This window comes from Mobula hypostoma, chromosome 13 (genome assembly GCF_963921235.1).
Source record: "Mobula hypostoma chromosome 13, sMobHyp1.1, whole genome shotgun sequence".
In the NCBI taxonomy this organism is placed as follows: Eukaryota; Metazoa; Chordata; class Chondrichthyes; order Myliobatiformes; family Myliobatidae; genus Mobula; species Mobula hypostoma.
In genome coordinates, this window is record NC_086109.1 from 82,285,749 (window position 1) to 82,300,810 (window position 15,062).

The following is a 15,062-nucleotide window of genomic DNA, read 5'->3' on the forward strand; positions in this document are numbered from 1 at the left end:
GAGTGAGAGAAAGAATGTGTGCATAAAAATGAGTAACAGATGGGGTACGAGGGGGAGGTGGGGCCTTAGCGGAAGTTAGAGAAGTCGATGTTCATGCCATCAGGTTGGAGGCTAAAGTGGTAATCGTATTAGGTATTCTGAGATGGGAATTAAGATTGCTTCAAGAATCAAATGGCTGAAGGGAAGTGGCTGTTCTTGACTTCATTGGTGCTGGGCTTCAGACTTCAATAACTCCTGCCAGATGGTAGCTCTGAGAAAAGGTCATGTTCCAAATGGAGGGGAATCTTGATGATAGATGTTGCCTCCTTTGAGGCAGCTCCTCATGTAGATAATCTGATGGTGGGGAGGGCTGTGTCAGTGATATAGTGGGGTGAGTCCATGTCTCTCTATAGCTTCTCTTGTTGTTTCACATTTGAATTGCAAAAACAAAGGCTCAATATTCAGCAAAGAGGATAGTGATAAGGGTGTACTGCTTCATAGCTGTAAGGAGATGAAGGAAGTGAAATCTAAAACCACAGGACATGAATCCAAGGTGGTTTCAATCATACCTGGTGCACAATCTAGGAGGAACCTCTCTACACAGGGAGATTCCGTGATCACAAAGTGTGGAGCATTGGATGGGAATCTCAGTAAATCCATGAAGGATAAAAGGACAGAAATGTTTGTAGATGGAGACACAGGAATCAGGAGCGATAAACTTTGAGTTTTGTCATTGGGCCAGGCAGCATCTGTGGAAGGAAATAGACTGCTGACATTTCCAGTGCAAGCCCTTGCATACAGCAAAATCGACAGGGTTCAAAGATTGTCGAGGACAGCCCACAAGTATCACCAATATATTAAGTCCATAACTTACCTTTACTAACGTGTATATCTTTGGAAAGTGGGAGGAAACCACAGCACCTGGAGGAAACTCATGTAGTCATGGAGAAAACATATAAACTCTTCCCAGACAACAGTGGTAATTGAACCCCGGTCAGTGGTCGACAGCTCAGTAAAGCATTGCACCAACTGTTATGCTACCATGCTTTGATGGGTTGGCTGAAATAGTGTGGGAGTACCATAGAAACCATAGAAAAACTACAGCACAGAGACAGGCCTTTTGGCCCTTCTTGGCCTTGCCAAACCATTTTCTGCCTAGTCCCACTGACCTGCACACGGACCATATCCCTCCATATACCTCCCATCCATGTATCTGTCCAATTTATTCTTAAATGTTAAAAAAGAACCCGCATTTACCACCTCGTCCGGCAGCTCATTCCACACTCCCACCACTCTCTGTGTGAAGAAGCCCCCCCTAATGTTCCCTTTAAACTTTTCCCCCTTCACCATTAACCCATGTCCTCTGGTTTTTTTCTCCCCTTGCCTCAGTGGAAAAAGCCTGCTTGCATTCACTCTATCTATACCCATCATAATTTTATATACCTCTATCAAATCTCCCCTCATTCTTCTATGCTCCAGGGAATAAAGTCCTAATCTATTCAACCTTTCTCTGTAACTGAGTTCCTCAAGACCCGGCAACATCCTTGTAAACCTTCTCTGTACAAACACCAACACGGCTCAGTTGTGAGTGAACAGGTTTCTGAACTGCGGATTCTACAGAAGTGAAACTAAGGCTACAGTTTTCTTCCCTGTAGTGAGACAGTGAAACTAAAGTACAAAAGCAGTGTTGGCTGTTGATCTTATTTGCTAAATATTGATCTCCTTTGAAAAACGTTCACACAGGTAACGGTGAGTCAGGATCAGAGCTGGGGGATGGAGGTGAACCTGTCCAAGGAATACAAACTTCCTGACATAGAATACTTTCAGTAGCCACTTTATTAGTTACTTTCTGTACATTCTGATGTGCCCATGGAGTGTATGATCACGGACTTCTGCTGCTGTAGCCTATCCATTTCTGGTTCAACGTGTTGTGTGTTCAGAGATGCTCTTCTGCACGCCACTGTTGTAGCATGTGATTATTTGAGTTACTGTCACCTTCCTGTCAGCTTGAACCAGTCTGGCCATTCTCCTCCGACCTCTCTCATTAACAGGGCAATTTCACCCACAGAACTACTGCTCACTGGATGCTTTTTTTTATTTTTTGCACCATTCGCTATGAACTACAGAGATTGTTGTGGCAGTTTCAGAGATACTCAAATCCCCTTGTCTGGCACCAACAATCATTCCATGGTCAAAGTCACTTCGATCGCGTTTCTTCTCCATTCTGATGGAGCCTAGGAGGATGGTGGCACCTAACGGCAACTCCTTTGCTTGCATCTTCAAAACAGCTCTATTTCTATCTCTAATATCTCTGTTTTTTCCCTTTCAAGGATCCTTTGAAGACCCTGACCTGGAGTTACACGTTGATTTCGGTTCTTTGCAGGAATGGGACACACTCTCGGGGTCTCACCACTGGCCGTTATTCAATATACCAAGGAAGCGGCTGAGAAGACTAGCATGCCTTCAGAGTTTCAGGATTTTGTGGCTCTGGAGGTGGATGTACTCCAGGTCGGAGCCTCCACAGGAAATTGGTGTGTCGTGGAAGGCGGAAGATCGAAAGCAGCAAGCTGGCTGCTGGCTGTTTGCCAGAGACCCAAGATCTTTGGGGACAGAGCTCAGAAAAAGTGACGCAACGGACTTATAACACTGTAAATCAGCAATTTGTTTGTTATGTCTCCCCTCTCACTGTGAAACGGGGACATCTCTTTTTCACTTACTAGCAAGAGAGAGGGCTTGTGGTATGTCAAATTACCGGGTGAATGAGCAGTCTTTGGGGTACTGCAAGTCTGTGCCTTTATTGATGCTTTGCTGCACGTTTGCGTGCTCAGTGGGGGGGGTGCCAAGGCTTTTTTTTGCTGGTGGGGGAGGGGGGGATTGTTGCTTTGCTGCTGCTTATGCGTGGGTGGGGAGGAGCTGGGGGGGTAGCTTTGGGGTTCTAACTTTTAACTATCATTCATTCTTTGGGACACTCCTCCGTTTTTGTGGATATTTGCAAAGGAAAAGAATTTCAGGATGTATATTGTATACATTTCTCTGACATTAAATGACCTTTTGAAACCTTTGATGTTTGAACAACTGAACCTCTTGACCATGTCTGCATGCTTTTATGCATTGAGTTGCTACCAGCTGATTCACAGATTGGATATTTGTATTAATGAGCAGGTATATAGGTATACCTAATAAAATGGCCACTGACTGTGTCTTTGCACTTGCATCATACACAGGTTGGAGAGGGTTTCTTTTCCCCACTCTTCGTAGGCTGAAATTCAAGTGTAAGTGTAATGCCATTGTGGAAAGATTAAAGATGTCAATACTCCAGGAGTCAGAATGTGGCCAATCACCAAGTTCTGTTTCACCTTGGCGAAGGTTTCATGGGAGCTAGAGAGTAAATATAAAGAGCGCATTTGCTTTATTGGTCACATGTACATCGAAACATACAGAGAAATGCATCACTTGTGCCAAAACAAATCGGTGTGTATTATTCTGGGCAGCCTGAAAGTATCACCGTGCATCCGACAGCAACATAGCAAGCCTACAGCTTACTGACCCTCACAATATATCTTTGGAATGTGGGAGGAAACCGGAGCACCCGGAGGAAACCCACGCAATCACGGCAAGAATATACCAGCTCCTTACAGGCAGTGACGCGAGTTGAGCGCCAGTCGGTGATTGTGAAGCAATGTGTTAACTGCCACGTGACTGTGCTGCCCCTATGCTACCTTGTTGCTGATGCTTTTCCAAGCATCTGTGTCCGCCTGCATATCCACTAACTGTGCGAACGTAGATAAAACCAAGAACTATTAGTTCATTTCCCTTTGGCAGTAAAAGCAGAAAATGGTGCAAATACTCTACAGATAGCCGGACAGTGGTGTAATGGCATCGGCATCTGACTTTGAATCTGGTTCGAATCCAGCCTGTTCCTTGCATACTTTCCACCCGTGCTGGGCTGAGTGTCGTTCTCGCGACTTGGCTTCATAAAACAGACAATTGCTAAAGAAACATCAAGGTTGCCAACCAATGAGCCACAAGGCGTGGAGCACAACAGCTACAACTGGACAGATAGTTCAGTAAGAAAACATTAAATCCATTCCTCCCTTTGCAAATGCTGTCTCCGCTGAGCATTTCTAGTATTTCGGTTTTTATTTCAGATTTCCAGCATCTGCAATTCCTTTGATAATATTAATAAATTACAAACAATTATAACTCTGAAAGAAATCTTTGTCTCCAGTCAGACCACATCAGCATTTAGCCTGTACATTTCTGATACTGTCTGGAATGTTCTCACATTCCTCATATTCCTCATTTCTGATACTGTCCGGGATTTTCCCATATTCCTCATTTGTTATACCATTGATCTGCCCTGTTGGTAAATGCTGACCTGCTCTCTGATTTAGCCTCTTTCTCTCCAGTTGCTAATTCCAAAGGGACAGTCTTCTGGACCAAACGTAAGAGCTAAAACATAAAACAGTACAGCACTGGGCAGGCCTGTGGGCCCTCAATGTTCTATCAATATTGATGCCAATAGTAAATGTCCCCCTCCTGTGTGTCATCCACATCACTCCATTCCTTTCATGTGTCTATCTGAATGCCACTTAAATGCAGACATCCCACCCTGCAAAAACTCATTTCAGGGAGGTAGCACCATCAATTTGCGGGAGACTTCCGGGAGAGGTGGGATGTCTGCAATAGAGTAGCTCCTTAGCAGCTAGCCAGCTAGTTCAAATAACATTAGCTATGCTAATGTACGGATGACACCTGTTAAACTCACCTCAACATGTCTTTTACAGTCTTAACCCACCATGGGCAATAGAAAATTCACTGTTGCAAACAGAGCAGCGAGCAACACTGTCATTATTTTTGACCCTATTAGGCAGGGGTACACTTTAGTGTAGTCTGGGGTGACGTACGTTTTATTTTTTCTTTATTTGGAACATTCTCACTCTTTCTCTCGCTCCCGCGCTCTCTCTCGTGGTCGCTCACTCACACTCGCTCTTTCGCGCTTGCTTTCTTGCTCTCGCTCTCTCACTTGCTCTCGTGCTGTCTCACTCGTGTTCGCTGTCTCATGCTCGCTTTCTTGCTCTTGTGCTCACTCTCTCGCTCTTTCTCGCGCGTTCTCTCATGCTCGCTCTCAAAAAAATCAATTTCTGGGACATTGTATATAATTTGCGGGCATCAGGGAGCCACTATTAATATGCGGGAGACTCCCGGAACTTCCGGGAGAGGTGGGATGTCTGTAAATGCTACCAAGATGTGTGCTTCAACTATTACCCAGATAACCTATTCTAGTCACCTACCACTCGATGTGTAAAAAACAAGTCCTACATGTCATCTTTAAACTAAACCCACCCCCATCCCACCGTAAAAAAAAATCATGTTTTCTGCTTTTCAACATTTCTACCCCAGGGAAAGGATTCTGACTGTCTCTGCCTCTCATAATTTTAAAACTCTCTACCAGGTCTGCTCTCAGCCTTTGATGCTCCATAGAGAACAAACTAAGTTTGTCCAGTACCGTCTAATCCAGGCAGCTTCATAGTAAACCCCTCCTGTACCCTTTCCACAGTCTCTACACTCATCCTATAATGGAGCGACCGGCACTCCATGCAGTACTCCACGTGTAGTCTGACTGAGGTTTTATGGAGCTGCAACATGATTCATCACTCTTCCACGCAGTTCCCCTACCGAGCATTCCATATGTCATCTTAACCACCTTATCTACTCGCATGCATAGCCACCTACAGTGAACTATGGGGCTAGACCCCAAGAATGCTCTCTGCATCAATGTTATTAAGGAGTCTACCAATAACTGTACTTTCACCTTTCATTTCATCTCCCAAAGTGCAACACCTCACACTTGCCCAGATTAAACTTCATTGAAAACCTATATTGTAACTAATCGATATCCCTCTGTATTTTTATATCATTCTCAATTCCACCAGTCTCTGTATCAACTGCAAACTTGCTAATCCGCATATCTGCATTTAATGTGGTTCATTGATATATAGTATTTGCTGCAATTTACTGTTTTCTATTATTATGTATTGCAATGTACTGCTGCCACATAACAACAAATTTCATGACGTATGCCTAATTCTGATTCTCTGACCTAAATTGTTTAATTTAATCGTCAATCTGTCTCTTTATTCAGGAGCTAAGTTCCCACATCACCCTGTTCAAGCTGCAATAATCATAATCTTCCTTATTAATGCACTGATATTGATTTTTTTTTTATTCATGTGGGCAATCCCAGAATTTATTTTCCATCCCTTATTTGTCCCAGAAATAAAGAGGCAGTTAACGATCAACCATTTTGTCATATCCAGCCATCTAATCTTAGTCCTCCTGAAGCTTCCTTTGCCACTCAGTGATGTATTAAATATTAAATTTAAATTTGCCCTTGGATAAAAGCACAAATTGGCCCTGTAAAAATCCATCAAGTTTAATCAATTAACAACCACCATTCCAGAACAGAACCTTAAGAGACATTGTTATCAAAGTTCAAAGTAAAAATTATTATCAGATTACATCTATGACACAACATGCAAAACTGATATTCTTTTTCCTGCAGGCATACTCCGCAAATCTATAGAGTAGTAACTGTAAACAGGATCAATGAAAGAGCAAGAGCATAGACGACAACAAACTGCAAATATAAACATAAATAAATAGCAAGAGCATGAAATAATGAGATAAAGAGTCCTTAAAGTGAGCTCATTAATTGAGGGAACATCTCAATAGATGAAAGTGGTTATTCTCTTTTGTTCAAGAGCCTGATGGTTGAGGGGTAGTAACTGCTCTTGAACCTGATCGTGCAAGTCCTGGGGCTCTTGTACCTTCTACCTGATGGCAGCAATGAGAAAAGAGCATGGCATTAGTGGTGAGGATCTTTGATTTTGAATGCTCCCTTTCTATGACAGCATCCTCAATGGCCAAATCATCTGAGCCACACCTTGACCCTTATAATCAATTTCTAAAGCAATTTAACGTACTTCCACTACTTCCACACTGCCAAGTTTTCTCCAATTACATCGGATGCATTTTCTTCATGCACTCCATTTGTTATCTCCCTGATGAGTTCCCTTGGATTTTCAGAGCACAATCCTTCTTTCTGAAATTCATGCTGTCTGCTTCTCATTATGTTTTGCTATTTTAGATATTTAGTAAATAAAATTATAATTAAAGATTCAAACGTTTTTCCAGCCACAGCTGCTAAACTAACTGGCGTGTAATTACTGCTTGGAATGATTTCATTACTCATGTTGAAATTTGGTTTTACATTAATCACTCGCCAATCTTCTGCCACTCATCCATTCTCTATAAAACACTGTCGAATTTAACTTCCAAGTCTTCTGTCCATTCTTTCCATAGTTTCGTTAGGATTCTGCATGAATTATATTCTGGTCATGATGAATCATCCTGTCTTAGATTGGCTAATTTTTCTAACACTCTCCTTTAAGTTGTTCCATTATCTCACTTCTTGCTTTTCATGCTCTCTTCTCGCTGCTGCCACTTGAAAGGAGGTACAGGAGCCTTAAGTTCCACAGCAGCAGGTTCAGGAACAGTTATTACCGTTCAGCCATTATGCTCCCGAACCAGTGTGGCCAACTTCACTCTCTTCAACACTGAGCAGATCCACTGAGCACCACTTATAGACTCACTTTCAAGGACTGCACATCTCATGTTCTCAATAACACAAGAGGTTCAGCAGGTAGATTCTGGAAATCCAGAGCAATATACACAAAATGCTGAAGGAACTCAGCAGGCCGGGCAGCGTCCATAGAAATGAATAAACAGTCAATGTTTTGGGCCAAGAACCTTCTTCAGGACTGGAAAGGAAGGGGAAAGATGCCAGAATAAAAAAGGGGGGGGTGAGGAAAAGGAGGACCAGCTAGGTGTTAGATGAAGCCAGGTGGGTGGGATAGTATTATTTATTTACTAGTTATTATTATTAGTTTTTTTTTGTATTTTCACAGTTTGTCTTCAAAACAGAAATTAATTTGTTGAGATGAATCAGACTGGATTTCAGAAGCAGAGTACAGTAGTTCAGCGGTTGTTTGGTTTGCTTCAGTGACTGCTGATGAAATTCAACGCCCATTCCCTGCATGATGAGCGTGGCTACACCTCAGAAGTATTTAATTCAATGCAAAGGACTTTGGAACGTCTCAAGCAAATGAAAGGCATTACAAATCCTCCTTTACTTCTGTCCTTTTTATTTGTACACCATTTCCTAAAGGTTTCCACAAATAAGTGAATCTGCACTTGGATTGGATGTTTATCTCACAGAGTCCTAGAATTATGGTAGAGGCCTTGTGGTCCATTAATGTTGACCGTTATGGAACAATCTTGTTTCCACTCTTTTTTGTCAGCTTGATGTCCCTGAAATGCCTGAATTATTCTCTTTTGAAAGCACTGACAGATTGCTTTCACCACCCTAACAGTCATGGAGCAGAAGTGGGTCAGATCACATTTGAAGTTTAGTGAGCAGTTTGGACCCCATATCTAAGAAAGGAGGTGCTGGCACTGGAGAGAGGAGAACAGAAATGAGGAGAGTTTGAGGGCCTGAACTCACTAGAGTTTAGAAGAATGAGGGCAATTTGAATGAGGCCTACCGAATATTGAAAGGCCTAAACAGAGTTTGCATGGAGAGGATGTTTTAATTGTGGGAGAATCTAGGACCAGAGAGCACAACATCAGAATAGAAGGAGGTCCCTTTAAAACAGGCATGAGGAATTTCTTTAGGCAGAGGTTAGTGAATCTGTAGAATTCATTGCCACAGACAGCTGTGGAAGCCAAATCATTGGGTATATTTAAAGCAGAGGTTTATAAGGTCCTCAATTAGTAAGTGCGTTAAAGGTTATGAGGAGAAGGCAGGAAGTGGGGCGAGAAGGATAATAAATCAGCCATGATAGAATGATGGAGCAGACTCGATGGGCTGAACAACCCAATTCTGCTCCTATGTCTTATGGATTTATGTTTCAAAATGGGCAACAGTTTATCTTCTTTTGCATATTGGTGATGTCAGTCTTTGTGTATAGTTTTTCATTAATTCGATTGTATTTCTTTGTTCTACTGTGAATGCTAGCAAGAAAATGAATCTCAGGGTAGTATATGGTGACACACATGTACTTTGATAATAAATTTACTTTGATGTTTGCACTTTGAACTAAATTGTGAATTAAATCCTTTCCAAGACCATTTCTATGATTCAGACTGAATGTAAAATACCTGGTAAGTATATCTGTCTTTTGCAGTATTTGACCACTGCACTATCCTTTCCTTTCAGAAATCCAACTTACTTTAAATGAATTCTATTTTTATTGACATAACTGCAGAGTACTTTCATGTTTTTTTTCCTCTTGGCGATGTTCTGCACCTCCCTTCCTTTTCCCTATTTGTAATTTACCACATTCTTTAGTTCTCATGTTCTCTGTTGTTCTTTGCTGTTACTTTGCTTCATTAGTCTAAACACTGAAGGAGCCTCCAAGGTACAACAAAGAGAACAGATATCCATCCCCATTATCACCAACTTGCTTACTATGACACAAAAGGGGATCATTCGGTCCATCAGATCCATGTTAGCTCATGAATGTGTCATTCAATCAACCTATCCCCCTTGAGTCTTGATGAAGCGTCTCAGCCCAAACATGTTTAGATGCTGCCTGAGCTTCTGAGCTCCTCCAGCATTTGGTATGCATAAACACCAGGAATTCTGCAGATGCTGGAAATTCAAGCAACACACATCAAATTTGCTGATGAACGCAGCAGGCCAGGCAGCATCTCTAGGAAGAGGTACAGTCAACATTTCGGGTCGAGACCCTTCGTCAGGACTAACTGAAGGAAGAGCTAGTAAGAGATTTGAAAGTGGGAGGGGGAGGGGGAGATCCAAAATGATAGGAGAAGACAGGAGGGGGAGGGATGGAGCCAAGAGCTGGACAGGTGATTGGCAAAAGGGATATGAGAGGATCATGGGACAGGAGGCCCAGGGAGAAGGAAAAGGAGGAGGGGGGAGAAAAAACAGAGGATGGGCAAGGGGTATAGTCAGAGGACCAGAGGGAGAAAAAGGAGAGAGAGAGAAAAAGAATGTGTGTATATAAATAAATAACAGATGGGGTACGAGGGGGAGGTGAGGCATTAGTGGAAGTTAGAGAAGTCAATGTTCATGCCATCAGGTTGGAGGCTACCCAAACGGAATATAAGGTGTTGTTCCTCCAACCTGAGTGTGGCTTCATCTTGACAGTAGAGGAGGCCGAAAATAGACATATCAGAATGGGAATGGGATGTGGAATTAAAATGTGTGGCCACTAGGAGATCCTGCTGACATATCAGAATGGGAATGGGACGTGGAATTAAAATTCATTCAGGGCCCAGAACAGTCCTTCCAGGTGAGGCGACACTTCACCTGTGAGTCGGCTGGGGTGATATACTGTGTCCAGTGCTCCCGATGTGGCCTTCTATATATTGGCGAGACCCTACGCAGACTGGGAGATCGTTTTGCTGAACACCTACGCTCTGTCCGCCAGAGAAAGCAGGATCTCCCAGTGGCCACACATTTTAATTCCACATCCCATTCCCATTCTGACATGTCTATCCACGGCCTCCTCTACTGTAAAGATGAAGCCACACTCAGGTTGGAGGAACAACACCTTATATTCTGTCTGGGTAGCCTCCAACCTGATGCCATGAACATTGACTTCTCTAACTTCTGTTAATGCCCCACCTCCCCCTCGTACCCCATCCGTTATTTATTTATATACACACATTCTTTCTCTCTCTCTCCTTTTTCTCCCTTTGTCCCTCTCACTATACCCCTTGCCCATCCTCTGTTTTTTCTCCCCCCTCCCCCTTTTCCTTCTCCCTGGACCTCCTGTCCCATGATCCTCTCATATCCCTTTTGCCAATCAACTGTCCAGCTCTTGGCTCCATCCCTCCCCCTCCTATCTTCTCCTGTCATTTTGGATCTCCCCCTCCCCCTCCCACTTTCAAATCTCCTACTAGCTCTTCCTTCAGTTAGTTCTGACGAAGGGTCTTGGCCCGAAACGTTTACTGTACCTCTTCCTAGAGATGCTGCCTGGCCTGCTGCGTTCACCAGCAACTTTGATGTGTCTTATTTGGTATGCATTACCCTATTCCCCATTCTTGTTTCCCTGTGCCTTATTCTCTCTTATACATGTCTTTCATTTCTATAATAATGTTTGTAACTACTTTCTATAATGATGTCTACACTGTAAATACATGCTGGTATCACACACAAAATGCTGGAGGAACTCAGCAGGTCAGGCAGCACCTTTGGAGAGGAATAATGAGCCAACATTTTGAACTGAGACCTTTCATCGGGGCATGCTGGTCTTTATATATTTATGTGCATGTTATTCCATTTCCATAGTTTAACCTCAAGTTTAATAGTTATATATTTCTTTATTCTTATAATTGTTGAATGTTGTTTTTTTGCTGCATGCTGCGACAGCACATCACAGGAAACTCCTAATGCAGATAAAATGAAATGGTGAATATAGTTGATCGTTGATAGCCAGCCAGTGGTGTAGTGGTATCACCACCAGACTTCGAGCTGAATGGTCCCGCGTTTGAATCCGGCCGGTTCTTTTCCGGCTTTCCATCTGTGCTGGATGGAGCATCGAGTTTGCAACTCGGCCTCATAAAAGAACAGGCAAATGCTAAGGAAACAGCATAAGTGCCACCCGATGCGCCACAAGGCACAGAAAGGAACAACGAATGATCCCCGATCCTTGATCAATTCCCTTTTGATCCATTTTGCAACTAACCGACACAGCGGTAATTTCCTGCATGCAGTTAACAGTACATACCTTTGGGATGTGGGAGAAGAGTTTTTTCCACTGAGGCTAGAAGAGAAAAAAACCAGAGGACATGGGTTAAGGGTGAAGGGGGAAAAGTTTAAAGGGAACATTGGCGGGGGGGCTTCTTCATACAGAGAGTGGTGGGAGTGTGGAATGAGCTGCCAGATGAAGTGGTAAATGCAGGCTCACTTTTAACACTTAAGAAAAACTTGGACAGGTGCATGGATGAGAAGTGTATTAAACATAGAACATAGAAAATAGGTGCAGGAGTAGGCCATTCGGCCCTTCGAGCCTGCACCGCCATTCAGTATGATCATGGCTGATCATCCAACTCAGAACCCTGTACCAGCCTTCCCTCCATACCCCCTGATCCCTTTAGCCACAAGGGCCATATCTAACTCCCTCTTAAATATAGCCAATGAACTGGCCTCAACTGTTTCCTGTGACAGAGAATTCCACAGATTCACCACTCTCTGTGTGAAGAAGTTTTTCCTAATCTCAGTCCTAAAAGGCTTCCCCTTTATCCTCAAACTGTGACCCCTCATTCTGGACTTCCCCAATATCGGGAACAATCTTCCTGCATCTAGCCTGTCCAATCCCTTTAGGATTTTATACGTTTCAATCAGATCCCCCCTCAATCTTCTAAATTCCAACGAGTATAAGCCTAGTTCATCCAGTCTTTCTTCATATGAAAGTCCTGCCATCCCAGGAGTCAATTTGGTGAACCTTCTTTGTACTCCCTCTATGGCAAGGATGTCTTTCCTCAGATTAGGGGACCAAAACTGCACACAGTACTCCAGGTGTGGTCTCACCAAGGCCTTGTACAACTGCAGTGGTATCTCCCTGCTCCTGTACTCGAATCCTCTTGCTATAAATGCCAGCATACCATTCGCCTTTTTCACCGCCTGCTGTACCTGCATGCCCACTTTCAATGACTGGTGTATAATGATACCCAGGTCTCGTTGCACCTCCCCTTTTCCTAATCGGCCACCATTCAGATAATAACCTGTTTTCCTGTTTTTGCCACCAAAGTGGATAACTTCACATTTATCCACATTAAATTGCATCTGCCATGAATTTGCCCACTCACCTAACCTATCCAAGTCACCCTGCATCCTCTTAGCATCCTCCTCACAGCTAACACTGCCGCCCAGCTTCATGTCATCCGCAAAGTTGGAGATGCTGCATTTAATTCCCTCATCCAAATCATTAATATATATTGTAAACAACTGGGGTTCCAGCGCTGAGCCTTGCGGTACCCCACTAGTCACTGCCTGCCATTCTGAAAAGGTCCCGTTCATTCCCACTCTTTGCTTCCTGTCTGCCAACCAATTCTCTATCCACATCAATACCTTACCCCCAATACCGTGTGCTTTAAGTTTGCACACTAATCTCCTGTGTGGGACCTTGTCAAAAGCCTTTTGAAAATCCAAATATACCACATCCACTGGTTCTCCCCTATCCACTCTACTAGTTACATCCTCAAAAAATTCTATGAGATCCGTCAGACATGATTTTCCTTTCACAAATCCATGCTGACTTTGTCCAATGATATCACCGCTTTCCAAATGTGCTGTTGTCACATCTGTGATAACTGACTCTAGCAGTTTCCCCACCACCGATGTTAGGCTAATCGGTCTATAATTCCCTGGTTTCTCTCTCCCTCCTTTTTTAAAAAGTGGGGTTACATTAGCCTCAGGAACTAGTCCAGAATCTAAAGAGCTTTGAAAAATTATCACTAATGCATCCACTATTTCTTGGGCTACTTCCTTAAGCACTCTGGGATGCAGACCATCTGGCCCTGGGGATTTATCTGCCTTTAATCCCTTCAATTTACCTAACACCACTTCCCTACTATATATATATATATATATATATACTGTATGTGCCTAAGACTTCTGCACAGTACCATAATCCTGGCTGCCAAGAAAGGAGTGTTGAGCAGGGGACTCGCAATCTCAGCCCATAAAAACCCAGAGCTACAGAAATGCCAACAGAAGCTCCAAAGACCTTATCCCTGGGAGAAGAAAGATACAGCACTATGAAAGGATACACCTGGAAAAATTTGAAAGACTGGCCTAGTACACAGGTGTCTGGCAAGCTGCTGTCAGCAGTCTGTGCCCAGCAGGAGTGATGGGCCTAAGAAAGTTCCAAGACTGGGTTTGGGGTACCAATAGGAGCAAGATCAGGTAGGGGCTGTAGAATGTTTGGGACAGAGACCAGGTTTGCAGTAATGTAGTCATCAGAGGGCTAACACAGCCATCACAGAACAGAGGAGTGGATGGTATGGTTGGTTTTATGGTTATTAATTACAGAGAATGTTACAGAATTATGAGCAAGGGGATTGATAGGGACTTAATTGGGTGAGTGAATCTCCAGGACTGATTGATCCCAGGATTCTGAATCAGGAGTTGTTTTGAGAAGCTGTTGGATCTGGCGATATTGATCCAGAGGTTCATCAGAAGTCAGGAATGAAGCATAAAACTTGGTGCTAATGACATTTCATTAAACGTTACAAGAACAAAGAATGAAAAAAAGAAAGAAGACAAAGATAAAATAGTCATGGTTGTCTCAAACTCAGACTAGGGATAAACCAAACAGAATCAAATATCGCTGTGATGATTGTACGTTCTAGTATCAATTGTTTGGTGACAATAAAGTATAAAGTATAAACATGTTCATTGGAAAGCTCTAGCCTATGAAGACTCAATGAAATACTTATGGCTACAGGCTGGAAGAGGCCCAGCACGAAATAAGGGACGTTTCCTCGCTGAAACATTCTCTCGGCTTTCCTAGTGGTCATAAATTGGGACATTTGGAAATAACACCTAAAATACAGGAGAAACTCAGCAGATAAGGCAGCCTCTTTGGAAATGAATAAATAGTTGATGTTTCAGGCTGAGATTCATCTTCAGGACTGGAAAGGAAGGGGAAAGACATCAAAATAAAAGTTGGGGGGAAGGAGAGGAGGGTGGAAAGGGCTAGGTGAAGCCAGGTGAGTGGGAAAGGTAAAGGGATAGAGAAAAAGTAATCTGATAGGAGAGGAAAGTGGACCATAGGAGAAAGAGAAGAAGGAAAGGCACAAGTGGGAGTTGATAGGCAGGTGTGGAGAAGAGGTAAGAGGCCAGAGTGGGGAAAAGAAGACAAGGGAAGGGGGAAGAAAAAAAAAAGGAAAAATTGATATTCATGCCATCAGTTTGGAGGCTACCCATACAGAATATAAGGTGTTGCTCCTCCACCCTGAGAGTGGCCTCATCACAGCAAAGGAGGAGG